Source organism: Ascaphus truei, chromosome 10, assembly GCF_040206685.1.
Source record: "Ascaphus truei isolate aAscTru1 chromosome 10, aAscTru1.hap1, whole genome shotgun sequence".
NCBI lineage: Eukaryota > Metazoa > Chordata > Amphibia > Anura > Ascaphidae > Ascaphus > Ascaphus truei.
The window spans coordinates 3,320,364-3,335,459 of record NC_134492.1 but is presented as its reverse complement, the minus strand read 5'-3'; the positions used below and the strand labels follow the sequence as shown (position 1 = coordinate 3,335,459).

The following is a 15,096-nucleotide window of genomic DNA, read 5'->3' as shown; positions in this document are numbered from 1 at the left end:
AAATTGCCAGCTGCTTTAAGAATGCTTTAAGAAAGATAAGTGACATGGAAGGTACTGAGAAGGCACCGTTTCTTTGTGCAGGAACGCTGTGCATTTTCTCGCACGGTGTGTATTCATGTTTCATTACATTCTTCATCTCTTGGGCCTTTGGCTTAATGAGAAAAAGTGTTGGCTGCATGAGTCAAAAACAAGAAAATGCAGCAAATTACTTTGATATTTTGATGTTCCTTCTCATATTTGAACTATATTTGTTCTCTTAAAGATGCTCAGAGCAGGTGGTAAAATTACCTTATTGTGTTTTTACATAAGCATTAAGCTTAAAAATAAAATAAAACATCCTGTAAATGGACATCTTATGGGTCTTAATCTGTGAAAATGTAAATATTAATAATCAGGGATATCAGAACTCAATCCAACATCCCCCCTTTCCAAACAATCGCAGTTTCCACGGAATAAAGCTCCGACCAATAGCCCTCACTGGCGCTTACGGAATCCCGCCCACTCATTCTGCAGCGCTCATTTCTCCGGCCTTGAGATCTGGATTACGTTTTCCCTTTGCAAATACAACAATACTGTAAAACTGGATAGATCACCGGACATTCACATCATAAGTGGAAATGCTCTGTATTTTTGGGGAGTGGAGGATAAGCAATAGGCAGTAAGAACACTATATACCGATCAAAACCAAAGCAGAGCAGATGTATCGCGAGTCCTCGAGGGAAAGGGAGGCTGGGAAACTGTACCGAGCATAACAATCGGTTACAATGTCAGTAACTTTGTCATATATTTGTTATTCACATGAGGGCCTCAGTTCCTAAAATATACTTTCGCAGCACTGACCATCCCAGTACAGAAATGCAGACACAATGTATGTGCAAACCTTACCAGCGAACATTGACATTATTCCACATTATTATTTCTTGTCTCTGGAAACTATTTGCTATACAAATATGATTTCAATTTCAAATGCAGAAAACAAAATGAGCAGCTCCCTTTGATAATATAACACTTGTATTTAAAATGTGATTTATTTATGAATGTTCTGACCTATAATTAGGGATTTATTTTTCATTATTTATTCTGTTTTGTTAATTTTGTTTTGTTGTTTTTCTTAGTTTTTTTCATTGTTTTTGAAAAGCAGTGTAAACAATAAATACAAATGACACAAATTTGAATGGGGTGTTTATTGATGCACCTTTTGTGGCGTTTGTCTCCCGGAATGGGACAAGTCGCCGCTAAGGACAGTTATTAATGGGTGAACTTTAGAGGCTTTGGGGTAAGAGGCTAAATTTTAGGGGGGTTAGGATAGGGAGTTAAGGCTAGGGGGCTTAGGGTAAGGGGTTAAGGTTTTTAGGCTAAAGGGTAAGGTTAGGGGGTATGGGTAGTGAGTTAAGGTTTTTAAGGTGAAGATTATCGTTAGCATTCGGGGTTAAGGTTAGTGTTTTAGGATAAGGGGTGTAACGGCTGTGTAAGGACTTAATGTTAGGGGCTCTTTGCATCAGGGGTAAGTTTAGGGGGTTTGAGCTGCCCTTGGTGGCTAATCAGCGGCAGAAAGTTGGAGCAGTGACTGCGGAGCATTGGCTGTGGAATGCTGGCTTTGGCACGTTGGCTGTGGAGGAGTGGCTGCGGAGCGTTGGTTGCAGAGGGGTGACTGCGGCACATTGGCTGTGGAGGACTGGCTGTGACGGCGGGTCCTGTCTGTCGGCGGGTCCTGTCTGTCGGCGGGTCCTGTCTGTCGGCGGGACCTGTCTGTCGGCGGGACCTGTCTGTCGGCGGGTCCTGTCTGTCGGCGGGTCCTGTCTGTCGGCGGATCCTGTCTGTCGGCGGGACCTGTCTGTCGGCGGGTCCTGTCTGTCGGCGGGACCTGTCTGTCGGCGGGTCCTGTCTGTCGGCGGGACCTGTCTGTCGGCGGGTCCTGTCTGTCGGCGGGACCTGTCTGTCGGCGGGTCCTGTCTGTCGGCGGGTCCTGTCTGTCGGCGGGTCATGTCTGTCGGCGGGTCCTGTCTGTCGGCGGAACCTGTCTGTCGGCGGGTCCTGTCTGTCGGCGGGACCTGTCTGTCGGCGGGACCTGTCTGTCGGCGGAAACTGTCTGTCGGCGGGTCCTGTCTGTCGGCGGGTCCTGTCTGTCGGCGGAACCTGTCTGTCGGCGGGTCCTGTCTGTCGGCGGGTCCTGTCTGTCGGCGGATCCTGTCTGTCGGCGGGACCTGTCTGTCGGCGGGTCCTGTCTGTCGGCGGGACCTGTCTGTCGGCGGGACCTGTCTGTCGGCGGGTCCTGTCTGTCGGCGGGTCCTGTCTGTCGGCGGGTCCTGTCTGTCGGCGGGTCCTGTCTGTCGGCGGGTCCTGTCTGTCGGCGGGTCCTGTCTGTCGGCGGATCCTGTCTGTCGGCGGGACCTGTCTGTCGGCGGGACCTGTCTGTCGGCGGGACCTGTCTGTCGGCGGGTCCTGTCTGTCGGCGGGTCCTGTCTGTCGGCGGGTCCTGTCTGTCGGCGGGTCCTGTCTGTCGGCGGGTCCTGTCTGTCGGCGGGACCTGTCTGTCGGCGGGTCCTGTCTGTCGGCGGGTCCTGTCTGTCGGCGGGTCCTGTCTGTCGGCGGGTCCTGTCTGTCGGCGGGTCCTGTCTGTCGGCGGGTCCTGTCTGTCGGCGGGTCCTGTCTGTCGGCGGGTCCTGTCTGTCGGCGGATCCTGTCTGTCGGCGGGACCTGTCTGTCGGCGGGACCTGTCTGTCGGCGGGTCCTGTCTGTCGGCGGGTCCTGTCTGTCGGCGGGTCCTGTCTGTCGGCGGGTCCTGTCTGTCGGCGGATCCTGTCTGTCGGCGGGACCTGTCTGTCGGCGGGACCTGTCTGTCGGCGGGTCCTGTCTGTCGGCGGGTCCTGTCTGTCGGCGGGTCCTGTCTGTCGGCGGGTCCTGTCTGTCGGCGGATCCTGTCTGTCGGCGGATCCTGTCTGTCGGCGGGACCTGTCTGTCGGCGGGACCTGTCTGACGGCGGGTCCTGTCTGTCGGCGGATCCTGTCTGTCGGCGGGTCCTGTCTGTCGGTGGGTCCCGTCTGTCGGCGGGTCCCGTCTGTTGGCGGCCCTGTCTGTCGGCGGTCCTGTCGGCGGGTCCTGTCTGTCGGCGGGTCCTGTCTATCGGCGGGTCCTGTCTGTCGGTGGTCCTGTCTGTCGGTGATATGTTTCCATTGTTTTTCTGGTGTTTTTCAGTTAAACCTTAAAAAAAGAATCCATGCTTCAAATTGTATGTATCATTTTCTGTCTATTCTTTCCAGTGCTCAAAATTACTATATTTTTGGAACTCAAAAAAATATCAGTGAAATGTAAACCAGTCTGTTTCTTTTACTGCTATTGAGTGCAGACAGGTAAAGTTATAAGTAAACTATACAATGCAAATATTTAGAGCACAGAAAGTAAACACAAAATCCTTATTCATGTGCCCTGGTTGGACGGCATTGAACGCTCATGTTCCAAATCATGTCGGCAAAATACCATCATCAGCAGCTCAATAATCTCAGCTGAACTACAAACAGGACGATTGTCCGTTTAGTGCAAGAGACAAGGTACAAGTTAGAGTCAAAGGCAAAGCCGAGGTCACTGTGGTTTATGATGATCCAGAAGGAGGTCTGTTAGTTTTAAACGAAATCAGTTTGCCTACTGTACCTCCCGTTTTAAAGGATTAATCATATCATAAATGTCTATTTCCATCAGCAAGTTACAGTACTTGCAGAGAAACATTCAAATATAGTACCTAACAAAACAGCAGATGCTTATCAGAAAAAAAGCCTGCGCCTGCTGCAAACTGCTCTTACTGTCTGTGTGTCTCTATAACATCGGCAGCACTGGGTTTTCATTTTTTCTAAGAAACTTTCATTTCATTTTTTAGATAGCACAGTAAAACTTCTGGTGAAGAGATTTCACAATGTAGCAACAAATAAAGGGCACACACATAAATAACCCAGTCTGACTTTTTGTTTAATGTCCAAGATGATTGGAACAGATTGTATCATGAACTCCTTTCCCTTTTGGCTAATTAAATAGCAGTCCCCACTTACCATAAAGCATATTCTTATTAAAACAAGTATCTATAGTCACTCTGCTGGATAAATTACTTCCAAGTAAGTGCCATAAAGCCCATTACAGTCCTTCTTTAGAAGTGGATCAGGTCCAAACAGACAATCAAAGGATTTCACTGGGATTATTTTAGTTTAGAAAACTAAGGGAGAATTGAACCAGTGACAAGATCATAAAGGATAAATTAGCAGTTACATACCAAACAAAGTGCTTTGGAGGTATGATTGCTTATTCAAATGTAAAAATGAACTCCTTCTGCATTAACCTTAACCGAAATAGAAATCTGTTTATGTAGAAATAAAACTGTCAAGAGCAAATGTGTTCTTCTCAAGCAGTCGTATAAAATATTTCTCACCTAAGAAAGGCTGCTCGGGTGGGTTGCTTTTTTTTTTTACAACTCCAACCTGGCTTTCAATCGGCAAAACAGTGCATGGTGATTTATCCTATTAGTAATCACTTATTGCATGACTGTATTTTGCAGATATATTACCTGTTTAATAATGTTGTGTTCGAAACCAACTTTACCAGTACTGGTTTGATGGGAATGTTTCCTGCTGCCGGGCCTTAAATCTTTCAGAAGCTGTCAGCAATGCTAGAAATCAAGTCCGGAATACAACAACAAGCACTCAAAGGCCGTCTCTTTTATATTAAATGAAAAAGCAATTTGCAAAGCACTAAAATTATTATTTAAAACAAGATCATCTTAGCGAGAGTATATCCAAACACAGTAAAGTTAAATAAAAACATTCCTTTGGTAAATATAACTCGATATGCTAAGTAAACAGATTTTGAAGCCTCTTTTGTGTAGATCTTTTATCCTTAGGGCACCATTTTGAAGATTTAAGAATTGTATATGCCCTATGAGCTGAAAAGGGAGCAGCATGGCCAAGTGCAAAGGAACAAAAAATGCTGACAATGAACAGGTGTTTACATCTCAAACATGCTATGCAAGTATTTAAACAAAGTTTTCAAATGAGTCTGGTTTTGAATACCAGCTGTTTAACCACATAATGAGTGATACATAAAGCAGGAGTCAGTCAGCGAGTATTGTCAGGCATTCTCTCAGATAGGTAGAACATTGTCTCATTTAAACTCTGACCACTCGAGAAGATCTATAGGAGAACACAATAAAATAAGGAATTAGGCTTTCAGCAAAAAGGGTAGCACTAAATGTCCCACAGAACACTCACCTCACCCTCTCGTCTAGAAGAGCCTCATAGAACTATATTTGGGCTCTTTTTTGCCACTGATTATTGTTTTTTTAAACGAATGTTATTACACAAGTACTTGTCATGGCTGCGAAAATCCCCCATCACTTAATAAAAAAAGAACCAGATAAACGGCTCTGAACCATAAAAAGACTTCAGCAAACTCAAACGATTTGTGCATTGTGAAAAAATGCTGATTAAAATCCTTGATGAATACTTCCACGACGGATACATTTCAGACAAGTAAAAACCGCCAGAAAATCCACATGTAATGCGCAGTATACAGGTTAAACATGTTCCCAGAACTTACGTCCACATTGTTCTCCAGACAAGCAGACTTTGGAGGATCATCAACCAGACGCCTTCTTGGAACAGCGAGAATTAAAAGAGATTCCGTATATTTTAATATCAAAGTAGCGGATGAACTAATTATATGAATGTAATGTATTATGGGGATTTGGGAAAGGTTTTAATCAAAATATATTCAAAGAGCTATCTGAGGGTTTTGTTTAGGAAATACATTACATTCAGTAAACACATCATTCATTGCATAAAAAGCAATAGTCAAAAACTAAAGCAGATCACATATCCAAGAACTTCAGGAAGTGAATATGCTTTTGTGTTCTGTGTAGTACAGCCAGAACATGTCAATAACACGGGTATGATCCATTTCCAGGAGGATTCAGACAGCTATCCAAGGTGTACATGTGACATTAACCTCTTCAGTGCCAGAGGTTCCTGCCATTTCTGTGACCATGGACCTTCCAACACTGACAGATCATGTAACCACTCTTCTGGGTAATCATGTGACTGCTTCCGGCTTCCGGGGGTGGGAGTGAAGAGGATAGCTAGGGGCCACCCCTTAAGTGTGGTTGGAGAGCCCCTGAAAACGAAGCAAAAGGCCACAACGCACACCGTATGTCATAAGGCCTCTAGGGTGGCACATTTAATGATGCGCACGGTACATTAATAGCGCACTGGAGGGGTTTAAGGCGTGGTTCCATCTAGGGTTATTCTACACTAGGTATGAAGCAGGGGGTTCTGGAGCTGAGCCGTGGTAATTTTAGCTCTGGGGTCCCACTGTTTCCATATCTCCATTGGCTCCACCCTACGCATTTCACAACTCTTGTTGGTTGCTTCCTATGGTTACCCTAGAGATTCAGGTAGGACGTTTTTATTTATTTATAAAATATTTTACCAGGAAGTAATACATTGAGAGTTACCTCTCGTTTTCAAGTATGTCCTGGGCACAGAGTTAAGACAAATAATACATGGTTACAAATACAGTTACATAAATGAACAGGGTATACATTATATACAAGACATTGCATGCACAGTTAAAGAAAATATATATTTATAGGCGTATGTAACAGTTACAGACCAGATTAAAATGTGAGACAGCCTTAGATTTGAAAGAACTTAAACTGGTGGTGGATGTGAGAGTCTCTGGTAGGTTGTTCCAGTTTTGGGGTGCACAATAAGAGAAGGAGGAACGTCCGGATACTTTGTTGAGCCTTGGGACCATGAACAGTCTTTTGGAGTCTGATCTCAGGTGATAAGTGCTGTATGTGGTAGGGGCGAGGAGCTTGTTCAGGTAGCTGGGTAGCTTGCCCATAAACAATTTAAAGGCAAGACAGGAAAGGTGAACTTTGCGCCTAGACTCTAGTGATGACCAATCTAGTTCTTTGAGCATTTCGCAGTGATAAGTGTTGTAGTTGCATTGGAGAACAAAACGACAAATTGAATTGTAGAGGGTGTCAAGTTTGCTAAGGTGGGTTTGAGGTGTTGTGCCATATATTATGTCTCCATAGTCAATAATTGGCATTAGCATCTGCTGTGCGATACGCTTTCTGACCAGGAGACTTAGGGAGGATTTGTTCCTGTAAAGTACCCCTAGTTTGGCATAGGTCTTGGTGGTCAGGGTATCAATGTGCATTCCGAATGTTAAGTGGGAGTCAAACCATAAGCCCAGGTATTTAAAACTAGTGACAGGGGTTAGGATGGTGTTAGCGTTGGTTCTAATCTGGAGCTCAGTCGCTGGAAGCTTTAAAAATGTAGTCTTGGTCCCAAATACCATTGTTACAGTCTTGTCAGTGTTTAAAAACAGTTTGTTTTGGGAAATCCAGTTTTCGAGTCTCAAAAAGTCAGACTGAAGTATATGTTGAAGGTCAGAGAGGCTATGGCTGTGTGCATATAGGATTGTGTCATCTGCATACATGTGTATTGAGGCTTCCTTATAAGCTGTGGGAAGATCATTAATGAACACTGAGAAGAGTAGGGGCCCCAGAACAGAGCCTTGCGGGACACCACAGGTGATATCCAGGGGGTTGGAGTTAGAGCCTGAGATGGACACATGTTGGGATCTTCCTGATAGGTAGGACTGAAACCAGTTTAAAGCATGCTTCCCTATTCCAGAGCTCTGGAGTTTGTTAAGCAGGATAGCATGATCAACTGTATCAAAAGCCTTTGCAAAATCTAGGAATACTGCCCCAGTGAGTTGTTCCGTGTCCCATTCCACACTGGATTTCATTGCAAACTTTTAGCAGGTAGTTACAGTGGAGTGTTTGGGACGAAAGCCAGATTGGAATTGGCTAGGGAAATTTCTTGGTATAGTAGTCGCTTAATTGGGAGTGGACACATTTTTCCATGACTTTGGATAGAATTGGGAGAAGTGAGATTGGTCTGTAGTTTGAGACAGTGTTTTTGTCCCCAATTTTGAAAATTGGGACAACTCTGGCAGTTTTCCAGGTCTTAGGGATATGGCCTGCAGACAGGATAGAGTTGACTATGGAAGCAATTGGTTTGGCAATGGCTGGGGCACCAAGTCGTAGGAACCTAAATTGTAGTAAGTCAGGTCCGCATTGGCTGCTTAGTTTTAGTTTGAGGAGCGCTTGTGTAATCTCCTCTTCAGATACTGGGCCAAATTGAAAATTGTGGGCAGTGTTGGGAGGGGGTGGGGCTATGTGGGCACTCCCAGGATGAGATTCAGGTTTGTGGTTTAGGCTGCGTTTCGCTAATAAGTTAGTGGCACACCCCACAAAGTAATCATTGAATGCATTTACAATGTCAGTGGGGTTTGTCAGAGTAATATCCCCCTTAGTGATATTACTTGGTTGTTGATGGTTAGGAGGCTGGAATATATTGTTGATAACCTTCCAGAAGTTAGCTGGGTTTGATGTATTCTGGAGGAGATTGTCAGAGTAATATTGTGCTTTTGCGTGCCTTATTTGCCGTGTGCACATGTTCCGCAGGCATCTGTAGTGATTGAGATCCTTGGTAGTGCCAGTTACTTTGTAGCTTTTCCACAAGGTATCCCTGAGCTGGTAGAGTGCAATAAGGTCAGTTGTAACCCATGGAAGATGGGCCCCCCGTATCCTTATTTTGCGTAGTGGAGCATGGGTATCGCAGTTTTAAGAACTCGGATTGGAAATAGTCGAGCGCAGAATCAGGGTTGGGAATTAAATCGATTCTGTGCCATGGGCAGTTGGTAAGGTCATCCAGAAACTGTTGTGGGTTAAAGTTTTTAAATGTTCTAGTGAGGAGAACTTTAGGGCTTGAATGGGGCGTTTTAATTTTCCTTACACAATACACTATTGCATGGTCACGGAAAATATCAGGAAGGATGCCAGAGGATTGGATTCTGCTGGGGTTTGAGGAGAGAATCCAGTCTAGCAAGGAATGGTTATGCGATTTCAGGTTTGTCCGTGTGGGTTGGGAAATGAGTTGCGATAGGTTAAGTGACTTGAGTTGTATCTGGATTTTATCGTTTTTAGGGTCAAGCCATTTGAAGTTGAAATCCCCAAGAACTAGCAGCTCACTCTTCTCGTTCAGGAAGGAAATGGAGCCAAGAAACTGGGTGATATCAGCCAGGGATTGTAGAGGGGCTTTAGGGGGGCGGTAGATGCCAGCGAGCAAGATGGGCTTGGAAAAGGGGTGGCAGATTTTGCCAACTAGAATTTCAAAAGAGGGTGGGCTTGGGGGGCAATTTAACAGTGTAAATTGTAATGTGTCTGCAATATAAAATAACACCCCTCCTCCTCTCTTTGACCTATCTCTCCTAAAAATGGAGTATCCCTGAATGGCGATATTTGCATCAGGGGTTTTATGGGTTAGCCATGTTTCTGTAAGAACGACGTTTAGGGAAGCGAGTGGTGTATCAGCAGGGGAGGAAGGAAAGAGAGGAGACAGACACGAATCCATTCTCACCAGACCAACCACTGACACAGCCCCTAACACTGCGGAAGCTTTATTTTATACGCGTTTAAAGACTGGGAAATTCGGGAATCGGATTCCAACGTTTTTTCATTCATTTGACCAGACATTAAAAAAGTAATTTGCATAAAACTTGTATTTAATCTTTTTTTTAACTTATTGAACAACAATCACCACCAAAACAAGGGAGGGCAGGAACGTCTGTGTTAGGAATGTGAGCACACAGCGCCACAGGCGGAGCTCACGGCTCTCTCCTTACACTGCTCAGACCCTTCCGCTACAACCACCCAAGCCCCCTTCAGCTGCATCACTTACCCCTCGGCATGGTAGGACGCTCCACAAGGTACTTCCTCCTCGCTCTACGCCGCAGTCGTCGGCGCGGAATCGCCGCTCCGTGCGCACATGTGCACCCCACGTTGCTTCCACTCATGCGCACGTCGGACTTACAGCGCACACACAACAGCCCCTGAACTTATCTCCGCTCAGGCTCCGCCCCCAAACACCGCACGGTTACAATCTGGCTCTTGCTGAGTGTCACCTGGGCTCTAGGAACAGCAGCCAATGCACTGAAGCTCCCTGGGCTCCTCCAGGCACGCCCCCTCTCCTGGTTGGCTGTTCCAGCTTTATATACCCTCTCTGTCCTGTGCTTCCTCGCTCGTCATAGTTTTTGTATGGGTGTTTCACAGTGCTTGTTCTTTGATTCTCTCGGTTTTGACGCGGCTTGGCAGACTACCCCCTTTGGCTCTCGACTTCGGATTGTTCCTGTTTACGTACCTTCTAGCTCCCTTCAACAACGGCCCTCACCTCCATCCTTCCATACTTCTCCTACCCCTGATCTCGGCAACGGCAACGACCATTCTTCTGGGAAAAATGGTACCGGCAAGTATTCACACAATACTCCCCATCTGGCCTGGCACCATCTAATTCCACAACCCGGACACGTCCCTCGCTCTGTCGGTGTGTGTATTCATACCTGCCACCTCAGTTCTAGGGACAGGTCTGGTCTGCGGGCTACTCCGGCGTAACACTCTGTCGCCGAGCCATCAGAGAGGTACTGTATTCCACATCCACGTTGGGTCCTTTATACCCATTTTAGCGGCTCCTTCACTCATACCGCTGAATGGGACAACTCGCCGCCGGCCGTCTTGCCGCTAAGGTAAGTTATTAAGGGGTTAACTTGAGGAGTTTTAGGGTAAGGGGCTATGTTTAGCTTTTTAGGGTAAGAGGCTAAGGGTATGGGTTTAGGGTAAGGGGTTAAGTTATGTGTTAGGGTAAGGTTAAGGGGTTAAGGCTAGGGTTTAGGGTAAGGGGTAAGGTTACGGGTAAATGGTTAAGGCTAGGGTTTAGGGTAAGGGGTAAGGGTACGTACGGGTAAGGGGTTAAGGTTTTCAGGGTAAAGGGTTAAGATTTAGCTTTTTAGGGTAAGGAGTTAAGGTTTTTAGGGTAAGGGGTAAGGTTATGGGTTAAGGTAAGGGGTAAGGTTACAGGTTAGGGTAAGGGGTAAGGTTATGAGTTAGGGTAAGGGGTAAGATTACGGGTAAGGGGTAAGGTGATGGGTTAGGATAAGGTTACAGGTTAGGGTAAGGTTACGGGTTAGGGTAAGGTTACGGGTTAGGGGTAAGGTTACGGGTTAGGGTAAGGGGTACGGTTACGGGTAAATGGTTAAGGCTAGGGTTTAGGGTAAGGGGTAAGGTTACGTACGGGTAAGGGGTTAAGGTTTTCAGGGTAAAGGGTTAAGATTTAGCTTTTTAGGGTAAGGAGTTAAGGTTTTTAGGGTAAGGGGTAAGGTTATGGGTTAAGGTAAGGGGTAAGGTTATGGGTTAAGGTAAGGGGTAAGGTTACGGGTTACGGTAAGGGGTAAGGTTACAGGTAAGGGGTAAGGTGACGGGTTAGGGTAAGGTTACGGGGTAAGGTGACGGGTTAGGGTAAGGTTACGGGTTAGGGTAAGGTTACGGGTTAGGGTAAGGTTACGGGGTAAGGTGACGGGTAAGGGGTAAGATTATGGGTTAGGGTAAGGGGTAAGGTTAAGGTAAGGGGTAAGGTAAGGTTACGGGTTAGGGGTAAGGTTACGGGTAAGGGGTAAGGTTACGGGTAAGGGGTACAGTTACGGGATTTAGGGTAAGTGGTTAAGATTTTTAGAGTGAAGTTTAGGGTTTAAGGTTAAGGGTTATGGGGTTAGGGTAAGGACTTGACGTTAAGGGCTTTTGGGGTAAGGGGTAAGGTTAGGGGTAATAAGGTTAGGGTAAGGACTTGACGTTAAGGGCTTTTGGGGTAAGGTTTGGGGGTTACCTATGCAGTGAGTCGGCTGCGGTTGGCTGCGGTGAGTCACCTAGATGGCTTTTGCCGTTCTTTGCCCTGATCCAGCTTTCTCTTACTCCTTCTGGCCCACACTGGGCTTGACCCCCCGGCCCTCCCCCTCTCCCCTGCTCCCTTTCCCTAAACGGTTCAGGGTGTTCCTTTGTTTTGTATACATCATTATTAACGTGGAGTCTAAAAGCAAATCTACATTAAAGAAAATTCAGGGGGGAGAAAGACATATTAGAAATGACATCAAATATTCTAAAAACAGTTTGCACGAGACAAAAGAAATCAAGTTTTTATTTTTATGGGAACATTTTGCTCTTCCCTTGGATTTGCACAAATTAAAATCCTCTCTCTTCCTTTATATCATATTCAAACTTCCTTTCACCCTACAAAAAACATATTTGGTATCATTTGTACGAACCTAAATGAAAGTACAGAGAAGTAAGCGTACACAGAGCCCTTTGCTCTTTCCTGAATAGTTTGGAACTTGCAAAGCCTTTTCATGCAATACATAACAGATATTCACTTAACTCTGATACAGGCATTTTTGTCTGATATTTCCAGTCCAAAAATGCTTTTTCGGCATATTTGTTAATTGGCAACTTCCTCCGATAAACAGTTTAATCAGCCACATTTTGTCAGTGCATATTATTTTTGGCTGAACTGTATTAATTTATAACTGCAAGGAGCATTTTCCCTGCTTATACTAACTTTTTCAAATAAAGAAAAAAATGTGAAATTATTGGGATTTCTGCTTTGATCATAACTTGGTTATGGGATGGACTTTAACTCTTTGGCCTGGAGTCATCAAACTTCGATAAGGGAAAAATGCACCATTATCGGCATAAAAAAGCAGCAACATACGGCAAAAATGAAAAAAAATATTTAAGCACGGCCTATAAAAACACTGGGACAGGCACCAAAATATAGCAAAGTACAGCAAATGTAGTCTTTTTGGTGTCTTCATCAGGCCTGATATTTATCAGTACTGGGCTAACGCCCCCAAACATACCGCATTTTTAATCCCCTCCTGACTGGCACATTGGTCAAACGTGAAGGCGTTATTAAGGCAGCGCTATTAATGGAGAATTTCATGTGCATTAACAAAGCTAATACAAATCTTGTTCTAACAGAGAAATGTATAATTTTTACACTTATTAACTTTTTCACCTAAATATATGGTATACAATGTAATAATGATGGTATAAACTATGGGTGTACAGTAATGTATATCCATATATACCTCAACAATAATAATTAATATTTCATTTTTATTCATTTACAATTAAAATTAAAAGACTACATTCATTTATTTTGATAGTACATTAATAAAAATGAAATATGAATTTATATGGTTGAGCTATATATGGATATACATTATTATATACCATATGTTATACCGTATGGATATGCGTTATATGCGTTATGAATATGGATATGCGTTATATGCATTATGGGTATGGATATGTATTACGAATATGCATTATATGCGTTACTAGCTGAGAGACCCGGCGTTGCCCGGGATGTAAATGCGTAATAGGTAGTATTATTTATAACTCGTGGAACAATAGGTGAGTATTTGTTGTAAAGGTTTCGGGGGGGGGGGAGAAAGGGGAGCGGGGGGGGGAGAAAGGGGAGCGGGGGGGGGGAGAAAGGGGAACGGGGGGGGAGAAAGGGGAGCGGGGGGGAGAAAGGGGAGCGGGGGGGGGAGAAAGGGGAGTGGGGGGGGAGAAAGGGGAGTGGGGGGGGGAGAAAGGGGAGCGGGGGGGAGAAAGGGGAGCGGGGGGGGGAGAAAGGGGAGCGGGGGGGGGGAGAAAGGGGAGCGGGGGGGGGGAAAGGGGAGTGGGGGGGGTGGAGAGCAGTGGGCATATGTATTGTCATAATTTATGTATGGGCATTTCCCCCCCCCCTCCTCCGTGCGTCCGTTCCGCTGGTGGCCCCCCCGTTCCCCGTGACTCCCCCCCCCCCCGTTCCCCGTGACTCCCCCCCCCCCGTTCCCTGTGACTCGCGCTCCCCCCCCCCCCGGCGCCCGCTTGGTCCCCCGATGTGCCGTCCTGCTGAGTGAGGCGTGCAGGCGGCTGCAGGAAGCGCCCTGTGTGGGCCTAAGACTCGCGCTCCCCCCCCCCCCGGCACCCGCTCGATGTGGCGTCTGGCTGAGCGGCGGTAGGAAGCGCCCTGTGTGTGTGGGCCTGAGGCTGAGGCGGGACGCGCAGTGGGCCTGAGGCTGAGGCGGCATGCGCAGTGGGCCTGAGGCTGAGGCGGGACGCGCAGTGGGCCTGAGGCTGAGGCGGGACGCACAGTGACTTACCTGAGCGGGTGGTAGCGCCGGGGAGGTAAGGGAGCGGCTGGGGTAGGAGGGCCGCGCTTCCCGTCCGGAGCCAGTGCAGGACGGCGCACGTGAGGGGGGGGGGCGGACAGAGGGTGTGTGTGTGTGTGTATAGAGCTGCTGTGTTGTGTGTGTGTGTGTGTGTGTGTGTGTATAGAGCTGTTGTGTGTGTGTGTGTGTGTATAGAGCTGCTGTGTTGTGTGTGTGTGTGTGTGTGTATAGAGCTGCTGTGTTGTGTGTGTGTGTGTGTATAGAGCTGCTGTGTTGTGTGTGTGTGTAGAGCTGCTGTGTTGTGTGTGTGTGTGTATAGAGCTGCTGTGTTGTGTGTGTGTGTGTGTGTATAGAGCTGCTGTGTTGTGTGTGTGTGTGTGTGTGTGTGTGTGTGTGTGTGTGTGTGTGTGTGTGTGTGTGTGTGTGTGTGGGGGTGGGCCGTCCCTCCGCCTCAGGCCAATGAGAGGTGTGCGGGGGCGGGCGACCCAAGGGACCAATGAGATTTTCCCTAGGGACACCGGACATCCAGGCAGGCAAACATACAGTGCTTTCACTAATATAGTATAAGATGGATATGGATATGCGTTTTGGATATGGCTATGCGTTATATTCATTATGAGTATGGATATGCATTATATGCGTTATGGGTATGGATATGCGTTATGGGTATGGATATGCATTATGGGTAGGGATATGCGTTATATACATTATGGGTATGGATATGCGTTATGGGTATGGATATTTATTATATGCGTTATGGGTATGCGTTATGGGTATAAATATGCGTTATATGTGTTATGGGTATAGATATGCGTTATAGGTGTTATGGGTATAGATATGCGTTATATGCGTTATGGGTATGGATATGCATTATATGCATTATGGGTAGGGACATGCGTTATGATTATGGGTGATATGCGTTATATGCGTTACATGGATATGTTAAATTGTCATTAACAGAACGTTAAAAATTTAGCGCGCTTCTGAGAATCTACC

General features: G+C 46.2%; 1 long non-coding RNA gene across 2 annotated transcripts in view; it reads right to left on the bottom strand.

The window, feature by feature from the left end:
* Positions 1-12,087: 12,087 nt before the first annotated feature.
* The window catches only part of LOC142503350 (uncharacterized), a 29,217-nt gene continuing 26,208 nt past the window's right edge, over positions 12,088-15,096 (bottom strand). For both annotated transcript variants that reach the window (XR_012803966.1, XR_012803965.1), the window contains one exon: positions 12,088-12,169. This is a non-coding gene — a long non-coding RNA (uncharacterized LOC142503350). The remainder of the gene's footprint in view (positions 12,170-15,096) is intronic.